The 10,784-nt window shown below is 43.0% G+C and overlaps 1 long non-coding RNA gene across 2 annotated transcripts in view; it reads right to left on the reverse strand.

The window, feature by feature from the left end:
• LOC129393355 (uncharacterized) overlaps positions 1-10,774 on the reverse strand; it is a 77,797-nt gene extending 67,023 nt beyond the window's left edge. The window contains exon 1 of one of the 2 annotated variants that reach the window (XR_008620167.2): positions 10,234-10,761. This is a non-coding gene — a long non-coding RNA (uncharacterized LOC129393355). Of the gene's footprint in view, positions 1-10,233 lie in introns of both variants that reach the window. The other variant, XR_010113418.1, reaches the window with a different exon arrangement.
• Between the last annotated feature and the right edge of the window lie 10 nt (positions 10,775-10,784).

The following is a 10,784-nucleotide window of genomic DNA, read 5'->3' on the forward strand; positions in this document are numbered from 1 at the left end:
CAAAGGGGAAAAAATCTGCATCAATAAAGAGGATGTCAACCAAATGCTCCACATTTTAAAATGTCTGCTAAACAGAGTATTGAATCACACCAGAGTGAAAAAAGACACCAGATCTGATGTTTAACTTCTCTTGCAAAGAAAGCAGGATATTTGTATGGTAAGTAAATATAGATTTGACAGAATCTAACTATCAACCCCTAACTTAGAGGAATAATGAGAGGCAGAAAGGATAGGTCACACGACTTTAGGGGGCAGTCCAACTGACACACCCTCTCCAAACTCAAAAGGCCTTTGAAAGTCACAGGAGTTGGAAGGCCTGAGTCTAAGCATACCCACATCAAACACCAGCCAACAGGTGAAAGGGTGTTTCCTCACCCAGGAGGAAATTACAACAGGAAAGACAATGAAAACACCATATATATATGAGTGAAAGCTAGACCACATGAAAAGCTGGAAAGCTGATCCTGATACAGAGATTTTACCAAACATAAGAAAGAAACTCTGAGGACGTTAGACTGTAGACCTGGTCATGTAAATTTATGCCAATGTGCTCTCTGGCCAAAGATCTGAGAGAAGGTACTCAACAACACAACAATGTATAATGTGGGGACCCAAGGAGGATCTCTTTCTCCTATTTTTAAGCAAAATTAGACTTGCATAGACCTCTCCTCTTTCGAGAAAGAAAGGAAAAAAAAACTCAAAATGGAACTTGTGGGACAATTCTGCAATGTAAGAAATCCTGGTAGCAAAGGGAAAATCATCTGCTTTTCATTCCTTATTGCATCAAAGATTCACTGCATGCCTACTGTATGCCAGGCACTGTTCTAGGTGCTTGGGATACGTCAATGAGTCTTGACCACATGGAGATTATATTGGGGAAGGGAGAGGACAGACAGTAAAAAATAGATATGATACTTTTTTTAAGTCAGCATATGTATTGAAAGGGATAAGAAACGTGGAAAAGAGAAGAAGACCAGGATACGGAGTATCTGGAGTGCTGAGGGGTAGCTGTGGGAGGTGGGATCATGGTTGCAATATTTACACAGGATTCTTAAGGAAGTCCACATTGATAAGGTGACATTTGAACCAGGATTTGAAGAATATGAGTTAGCCATGGTTATTGGAGGAAAGAAAATTTAAGGCAGAGTGAACAGATGTCTGGAGGCCTTAAAGGTAGCAATGTGTGCCTGAGGTGTTAACAGATAAGGAAGCTAATGTGGCTGGAATGGAATGAGGGAAGGGTAGTTAGACAGTCTTTGCTGGGTTTTGAACCAAAAATAATAATAATCAGACTTATTTTTTTTTGTTTTGTTTTGCTTTTTTGAGACAAGTTCTCACTCTCTTGCCCAGGCTGGCAATGATGGCTGACTCCAGCCTCCACCTGCAGGGCTCAAGTGACCCTCCTACCTCGGTCTCCCAGGCAGCCGGAACTACAGGCGTACACCAACATGCCCAGCTAATGTTTGTCTTTCTTGTAGAGATGGGGCTTCCCCATGTGGCCCAGGATGGTCTCCGTGACTTATGTTTTAAGGACTACTCTTGCTGCTTTGTTAGGAAACTAAAAAGGGTGGCATAACGAGGAAAAAAAGCAAGAAGACCAATTAGGAAAGTACTGCAGTAATCCGGGTAAGAGGTGACTGTTACTCAGGCCAGGGTGGTAGGAATACACGTTGTGGGACATGGTCAGATTCCTCATGAACTGGGTGGAGGGTATGAGAGAAAGAGAGGAGTCAAGAATAACTCCAAGTTTTTTTGCCTGAACTACTAGAGTGGAAGCTGCCTTTAACTGAGCTGGAGAAAGTTTCCCGCGGAGCAGACCTAGAAGGGAAAAATAAGTAGTTCAGTGTGGGACCATGTTAAGTTTGGGATGCCTACTGGCCATCCAAGTGGAGATGTAGTGGAGTTGGCAGTAGGATAAATGAGGGTGAAGTTCAAAGAAAGGTTTAGAGTACAGATATAATTTTGGGAGTCTTCAAATATTTTGATTGATTGGTTGAGACTGGGTCTCATTCTGTCACCCAGGCTGGAGTGCAGTGGCACGATCATGGCTCATTGCAGCCTCTATCTCCTGGGCTCAAGCAATCCTCTCACCTCAGCCTCCCAAGTAGCTGGGACTACAGGTGTGTGCAACCATGCTCAGCAAACTTTTTATTTTTAGTAGAGATGGGTTTTGACATGTTCCCCAGGCTGGATGGCTAATTTTTTATTTTTTGTAGAGACAGGGTCACACTTTGTCGCTCAGGCTGATCGCAAACTTCCAGCCTCAAGTGATCCTCCTGCCTCAGACTCCAAAGTGTTGGGATTAGAGTCATGCGCCACCATATCCAGTCGGTTTTAAAAACCACAAGACTGAATAAGATCTCTGAGGGAGTGAATAGAGGACAAAAGACTGAGCCCTGGGACACTTCAACATTACTAGGCAGGGAGAAGAGGAGATGTCAAAGGAAAGGAGACCAAGGAATAACAACCAGCAAGATAAAAGAAATACTCAGAATCATGTTCTGGAAGCCAAGTACTCAGCTCTGAGTTTGTGGCTATGGCTCTCAACTATAGTTATTCTGTTTTTTGTTTGTTTGCATGTTTGTTTTTGAAATAGGGTCTTGCTCTTTGCCAAGGCTAGAGTACAATGGTGTGATCATGGCTCACTGTAGAACTATGGTTATTCTTGACTGGATATTGACTGTTGGACAATTTATTAACAGTAACTCAAATTCTTCTTCTTCTTCTATTTTTTTTTTTTTTGAGACAGGATCTTGCTCTGTTGCCCAGGCGGAAGTGCAGTGTCATGATCTCAGCTCACTGCCACCTCCACCTCCTGGGTTCAAGCGATTCTTGTGCCTCATCCTCCCGAATTGCTTGGATTATGGGTGTGCACCACCACGCCCAGCTAATTTTTGAATTTTTAGTAGATATGGGGTTTTGCTATGTTGGCCAGGCTGGCCTAAAGCTTCTGGCTTAAGTGATCTGCCCACTTCACCCTCCCAAAGTGCCAGAATTACAGATGTGAGCCATGTGCCTGGTCTCTTTTTTTTTTTTTAAGGGAAGTCAAATACCTATGGGCCAGGCACGGTGGTTCACACTCGTCATCCCAGCACTCTGGGATGCCAAGGTAGGAGGATTGCTTGGGCTCAGGAGTTCAAGACCAGCCTGGCCAACATAGAAAGATCCTGTCTCTACAAAATTTTTTTTAAAAAGTTAGCTGGGTGTGGTGGTGCATGCCTGTAGTCCTAGCTACTTGGGAGGCATCACTGGGAGGACTGCTTGAGCCCAGGCGTTCAAGGCTGCAGCAAGCTATTATCCTGCCGCATACTCCCGCCTGGGTGACAGAGGGAGACCCTGTCTCAAATAAATAAATCAATATCTGAAATTTTTTAAAATTGTTGTAGCTTTAAATATTCAGTAGTAATTTTTCAGACTTTACATGTTAGCTCAAAAGAAAAATAAAGCTATATCTATTTTGTAAGGTGAAAAGCAGAAACTCCATTTGTAAAAGAGAAAATAATTGATCTAAGCCAAATTCTGGGGGCCTCAGTAAAATTACAATTGTCATAGTTTATTTATTAGTTTACCAGCTCAAAAATGGTCATCATATCTATTAGTTTGTAATTAATTGAAGCTTGTATAAAACAAAAGAGTAAAACAGACCTTTAATGTACCCCATGAGAAGGGTCATTATTCATTTATGACTTATACAAAGGTAAAAGGGGGTGGACCACGGATAACTAGAATACTTGTGCAAAATACCTATGGTGAATATGATTTATTCTAATTCTTCCATAGCACCCATAGATTCAAACAAATAAGAAAACTTTTAAAGTCTTGTATTTGAAATTATATGAGGGGTAATTCATTATTAAGACTAATTTATTCTTCAGTCTTCTATGATTTAAATATACATGTACAAGTAAACATGTACAGAAATTAACACTAAAGATTTTATGCTTCTTTCTGAAGAAAACTTAGGATATACCATTATATCAAATAAATATATAGTATATAGAAAATTGTATATTTGAAATTTTTTTAATTGAAACTTACTGTATCTAAAATAAATACTTTATTTATTCAGGCATTCACAAACATTATTGCGAGCCAATTATGAACCAGATTCTGAACTAATAACTACTAAGGATATAGCAGTGAAGAGAAAAGATAAAAATCTCTCCTGTCTTGGGATTTACATTCTGTGAAAAAAATCCTTATTAGGTAAAAGGAAACTTTATGAGGTGTTAAGAAGAATATCCCTCAAAATGTGCTTCTTTGAAATTCTGTATTGTAATCATCTGCAGTGTGTGTTAAAAATGATGCAGGGGGTGGGGGCAGGGCCGGGCGTGGTGGCTCACACCTGTAATTCCAGCACTTTGGGAGGCCAAGGTGGGTGGGTTTGAGACCAGCCTGGCCAACACGTGAAACTCCGTCTCTACTAAAAATACAAAAATTAGCTGGGCGTGGTGGTGCACACCTGTAATCCTAGCTACTCGGGAGGCTGAGGCAGGAGAATCACTTAAACCTGGGAGATGGAGGTTACAGGGAGCTGAGATCGTGCCACTGCACTACAGCCTGGGCAACAGAGCAAGACTCCATCTCAGGGAAAAAAAAAAAAATGATGCAGGGGCCAGGCGCTGTGGCTCATGCCTATAATCCCAGCACTTTGGGAGGCCAAGGGGATTACCCCTCATATAATTGCTTGAGCTCAGGAGTTCAAGACCAGCAGGGGCAACAAAGTGAGACCCTGTCTCTATAAAAAATACAAAAATTAGTCAGGCTAATTTTACTCGGGAGGCTGAGGTGGGAGGATGGCTTCAGCCTGGGAGGCAGAGGTGTGGTAGTGAGCCAAGATCACACCACTGCACTATAGCCTGGGCAACAGAACCAGACCCGGTCTCAAAAAAAAAAAAAAAAAAAAAATGCAGACCAGGCACAGTGGCTCATGCACTTTGGGAGGCCAAGGGGGAAGATCTCTTGAGCCTAGGAGTTCAAGACCAGCCTAGGCAACGGAGCGAGAACCCGTCTCTACAAAAGAAGGTTAAAAAAACTAGAAAAAAATAGGCAGGCATGGTGGTACATGACTGTAGTGTCAGCTACTTGGGAGGCGAAGGTGGGAAGATCACTTGAGCCTGGGAGGTTGAGGCTGCAGTGAACTGTGATCAAGCCACTGCACTCCGGCCTGGAAGACAGAATGAGACCCTGTCTCAAAAAGAGAAAAAAAAAGATGCAAATTTGTGTATTTTATCACAATGGAAGAGAAAACAACAGAGATTCTCAGGGTTTCTACCCCAGAAGTACTAAATCAGAACACAGTGTGGGGGACAGAAAGCTACATTTTTAATGGCTTCTATACACACTATCATTAGAAAACTTTCTCTTTGAATGTGTTTTTGAGTATTTCTAAAGTCTTCATAGACCCAGGGTCTTTGAGTGCATCTAAAAGGCCATCATAAGGACATCCAAATCTAAATTATATCTTCCAAATTATGAGCAGATGGATGTAAACCTGTTGAAATGCAGTCATTTGAACAAATGTGTACCAAATAATGCAAACTATCTCTGAGAAAAATCTTCTTTCTTAAGGGACAGAAGAGAATATTTTCAGTGTGGTGTATATTTAATATTGAAAGCCTGGGCAACAAAGTGAGATCTCTTTTCTGCAAAAAATTTTTGAAAATTTAGCCGGGCATGGTGGTGCACTACTACAGGCGTGACTACAGCTACTCGGGTGGCTGAGGTGGGATGATCACTTGAGCTGCAGCCGGGGAGGTTAAGGCTGCAGTGAGCTGTGTTGACACCACTGCACTCCAACCTGAGTGACAGAGCAAGACCTTGTCTCAATAAAAAAAAAAAAAGTAAAGATATAAAAATAAAAAAGTCAGCCTCCAGGCTAGTATCAAGGCTACCTTTGCCCTTCCAAATACATCCATCATGTAATGTACTATTGCTCAAAATTTATTTGATGGAGGAAAATCTTGCTATGTATCATCCTTTCTAGAAAACAGGTTTTATTCCCTTCTGTTTTCAGTGCCCAGTTGCCCTACCATTTGGCACCAAAATTGGGAGTGTATATGAGAGGGGCAAGTTTCCTAAACTCAAATAGTCTACTACTATGGCAATTTTTGGTAGGGTGAGCCTTGATTAGGGTATAAGCCTAAATTTTTTTTTGTTTTGTTTCTGTTTGTTTGTTTTTTTTTTTTTGAGACACGGTCTTGCTCTGTTGCCCAGGCTGGAGTGCAGTGGCATGACCTTGGCTCACTGCAACCTCTGCCTCCTGGGTTCAAGCAATTCTCCCTGCCTCAGCCTCCTGAACAGCTGGGATTACAGGCGCCCACCACCACACTTGGCTAATTTTTGCATTTTTTAGTAGAGACGGGGTTTTGCCATGTTGGCCAGGCTGGTCTTGAACTCCTGACCTCAGGTGATCCACCCGCCTCAGCCTCCCAAAGTGCCGGGATTACAGGCATGAATCACTGCACCTGGCCTGAGCCTGAAATTTGAGTCAGCAAAAATATGAGATGGAAATTTAAAGATTACAACTTGGATGTTTTAACAGTGAAAGGATGATATTATATTGCCATCTTAATAACAAAGTTAAAAAAACTATGGAAGAGTTTTTACTCATCACTGTTTTACAGTGCCACAGAAACAGGAAGTGGGTTGGTGGTTTTTTAAACATTTTTTTGGGTGAATTTTGGATTGCACCAGAACAGACTAGTGAATCACAAACTTTCTGCTCTGTTTCCTACCTCTTGATAGGTTTAGACAAGTTTGATCTTAGACAAGCTTAGATCAAGTGAAGTTTTTCCCATATGCTAAACATATACTGACTTGACACACTTGTTGGCGAAATAATCAATAAAAGTGGTTTTAAAGCACTCTGTAAGTGAAAATAAAAAATACTATGCAAAGATTACAGCTTGGGTGTATGCTGCTGGTAGTTTTATGGCACTGAAAACAAAAAAGGCCAAAGTCTTTGCAGCTGTGCACTGATTAATCAGAAAGGGATGAAAGAAATTTCCTTTCACGTCATAAACTGTGTGATTGTGATACTTGTTAGTTATGAAGGGGTTTTTGTTTTTGTTTTTGTTTTGAGACAGGGTCTCATTCTGTCACGCAGGCTGGAGTGCAGTGGCACGATCTTGACTTACTGCAACCTTTACCTCCCTGGGCTCAAGCGATCCTCCCACATCAGCCTCCAAAGTAGTTGGAACTACAGGCGCACACCACCATGCCCTGCTAATTTTTTGTATTTTTTTGTAGAGATGAGGTTTCGCCATGTTACCCAGGCTGGTCTCAAACTCCTGGATTCAAGCAATCCACCTGCTTCAACTTCACAAAGTGCCGGGATTATAGGCATGAGCCACCACACCCAGATGGGATTTTTAAAAGAACTTTTTCTATTAGAAGTTACTAAACTTTAAACTTTAAAAAGTAGGAAACTGATATTTTTTAAAGCTCTGTATTTTGATGGGGACAATCAGAGCATCTACTATTTGCCCAGCAATGCACAAATGCTGAAAGAAGTCCAAGAGGTTAAAATATGCTCCATGCCCTGGACAATTTTCCCTTTTTTTTTTTTTTTTTTTTTGAGATGGAATTTCACTCCTGTTGGCCCAGACTGGAGTGCAATGGCACTAGCTCAGCTCACTGCAACCTCCACTACCTGGTTTCAAGTGATTCTCTTGCCTCAGCCTCCCAAGTAGCTCGAATTGCAGGCATGCACCACCACGCCTGGCTAATTTTGTATTTTTAGTAGAGACGAGGTTTCTCCATGTTGGTCAGGCTGGTCTCGAACTCCTGACCTCAGGTGATCTGCTAGCCTTGGCCTCCCAAAGTGCTGGGATTACAAGCATGAGCCACCACACCTGGCAATTTTCCAATTTTCTTAGGCAATTAAGATAATGTGTGTGCTCCCGTTAGAATGGCGATCATTAAAAAGTCAGGAAACAACAGGTGCTGGAGAGGATGTGGAGAAATAGGAACACTTTTACACTGTTGGTGGGACTGTAAACTAGTTCAACCATTGTGGAAGACAGTGTGGCAATTCCTCAAGGATCTAGAACTAGAAATACCATTTGACTCAGCCATTCCATTACTGAGTATATACCCAAAGGATTATAAATCATGCTGCTATAAAGACACATGCACACATATGTTCACTGCAGCACTATTCACAATAGCAAAGATTTGGAACCAACCCAAATATCCATCAATGATAGAATGGATTAAGAAAATGTGGCACATATACACCATGCAATACTATGCAGCCATAAAAAAAGGATGAGTTCATGTCCTTTGTAGGGACATGAATGAAGCTGGAAACCATCATTCTCAGCAAACTATCGCAAGGACAAAAAACCAAACACCACAGGTTCTCACTCATAGGTGGGAATTGAACAATGAGAACACTTGGACACAGGAAGGGGAACATCACACACTGGGGCCTGTCGTGGGGTCGGTGGAGCAGGGAGGGATAGCATTAGGAGATATACCTAATGTAAATGACGAGTTAATGAGTGCAGCACACCAACATGGCACATGTATACATATGTAACAAACCAGCATGTTGTGCACATGTACCCTAGAACTTAAATTATAATAAAAAAAGATATGTGTGTGCTGTAATAATCAGAGAGTATCAATACAAGCAGGAGATGAATAGTAATGCATTTGATAAGTGCCACAGGTGCTCAGAGAAAAAAAACACACCCGGGTAACCTGGAAAAATCTGTCCAGGGAAGAAAGTGGGAAAAGGGGTAGGCATTTCCTATCCCATGGTTGTAGAAAGTATCTGAGTAGAGATGAACATTTCAGCATTCCAGAAGAGGTAAACAATTATTGCATAACCTGGTGAAAAACTCTCTGAAATGTTATATAAAGTATCAAAATGGTCACTGAGGTCACCAAGCTTTTTCAAATATTAGTGTTTTTCAAGATTTGTCTTCTGAGACAGATGAGCTTTTTCCCCCTCGCATGCAGTGAGGGAGGACTTGTGTGTTCATTCAGTTATACAGCACGGGATAAAGTTCATTGGTATACTGGGTGCCTGAAACCAGCCCTGAATGCATCCTCTTTCTGTGAGTAGCAGCCAATTGAGAGATTACAAAGAAAATCCTTAAACAGAAGTAAAGCAGGGTTTTACCACCATCAGGGGAAGAGGTCACATTAAAAAAAAGGTTGCCAACTGGTTGGCAACTTTTTTTTTCTTTTTTGAGATGGAGTCTCACTCTGTCACCCAGGCTGGAGTGCAGTGGCACAATCTTCGCTCATTGCAACTTCCGCCTCCTGGTTTCAAGCGATTCTCCTGCCTCAGCTTCCCAAGTAGCTGGGATTACAGGTGCCTGCCACCACACTCGGACAGTTTTTGTATTTTTAGTAGGGGTTTCGCCATCTTGGCCAGGCTGTTCTCGAACTCCTGACCTCGAAGATCCCCCTGCCTCGGGCCCCCCAAAGTGCTGGGACTACAGGCGTGAGCCACTGTGCCTGGCCAGCTTTTTCTAACACTAAGCAGCAGCAACTGGCCCCCACCTCCCACCCACAAACCCAAGTCCCCAGGGGCAGCTTCTTAGTATGTATTCTCTGAAACAATCCCATGTAGAAGCTCTTTCCAATAAGCTAAATAATGAACTCCCACTTAAACACCATTCTAATTTACACCTAAATCACACAAGCATCCTCCTTCTAAGAAGACATCATAATCGTTTTGAAAATCATTGCAAAATTCCCAAACTTGAAAAAAAAGAAAAAAAAAAGGGCAAGTGTCTGGCAATTGGATTATTGGTCTCTAAGACTACTCATCCTTTCAGAGGTATCCAGCATTGGATCCCTGGCCTGGCTTCAACTTCCAAGTAACTAAGACGTGTCCCATTAATAGCCCTTCCTCCTTTTCTCTCCTCACCTTCACTCCAACCGGCAGCAAACTGTCCCTACCCACCCGACCCACAGTTCCTTTGGAGGCAGCACAGATTTCCTGGCAGCCAGTCCCAGGGTCTTTCGTTGCTGCCCTCCTATGACCTCTAGACATTGCTCTCCTGGGCCACATAGGATTTGTTTGTTCTGCACAGGTAGGGATGTCTGAAAAACTCGATTATTATTGTTATTATCACTATTACTACTACTACTATGACATAATTTTAAGCCTTACGTTCTGGACGCAGTTACTAAATGCTGAACCTGAATTGGTTCCTATAAACCTCGTTAAAAAACAAACAAACATCTCAGTGAAGCAGGTACTAAACCTACCCCCGCATCACAGGTGAGGACACCGACGCACAGAGCAGTTAGGCAGCTTGCCAGGTTCCCGACTTTTTCTATTTCTTTCTTTTTTTTTTTTTTTGAGACGGAGTCTCGCTGTGTCGCCCAGGCTGGAGTGCAGTGGTGGATCTTGGCTCACTGCAACCTCCGCCTCCTGGGTTCAAGCGATTCTTGTGCCTCGGCCTCCAGAGTAGCTGGGATTACAGGCGCCTGTCACCAAGCCCAGCTAATTTTTGTATTTTTAGTAGAGACGGGGTTTCGCCATGTAGGCCAGGCTGCTCTCGAACTCCTGACCTCAGATGCTCTACCTGCCCTGGCCTCCCAAAGTGCTGGGATTACAGGCGTGAGCCACCGCGCCCGGCCTGGTCCCGAGTTAATCTACGGCAGGCCGCGGTTCGAACCCCGCTGGTGTGAGCCGCGGGCCGCGTGGTGCCGGCCCAGGGAACCGCTTTGTCCCCGACCACCGCTCGCGTGGCGTCGCGCCCGAGGAAACTTGGATCGCTGGCGCCGCGGGCTACGTTCAGTGGTTGCCGGAGAGA

The sequence above is a fragment of the Pan paniscus genome, chromosome 9, assembly GCF_029289425.2.
Source record: "Pan paniscus chromosome 9, NHGRI_mPanPan1-v2.0_pri, whole genome shotgun sequence".
In the NCBI taxonomy this organism is placed as follows: domain Eukaryota; kingdom Metazoa; phylum Chordata; class Mammalia; order Primates; family Hominidae; genus Pan; species Pan paniscus.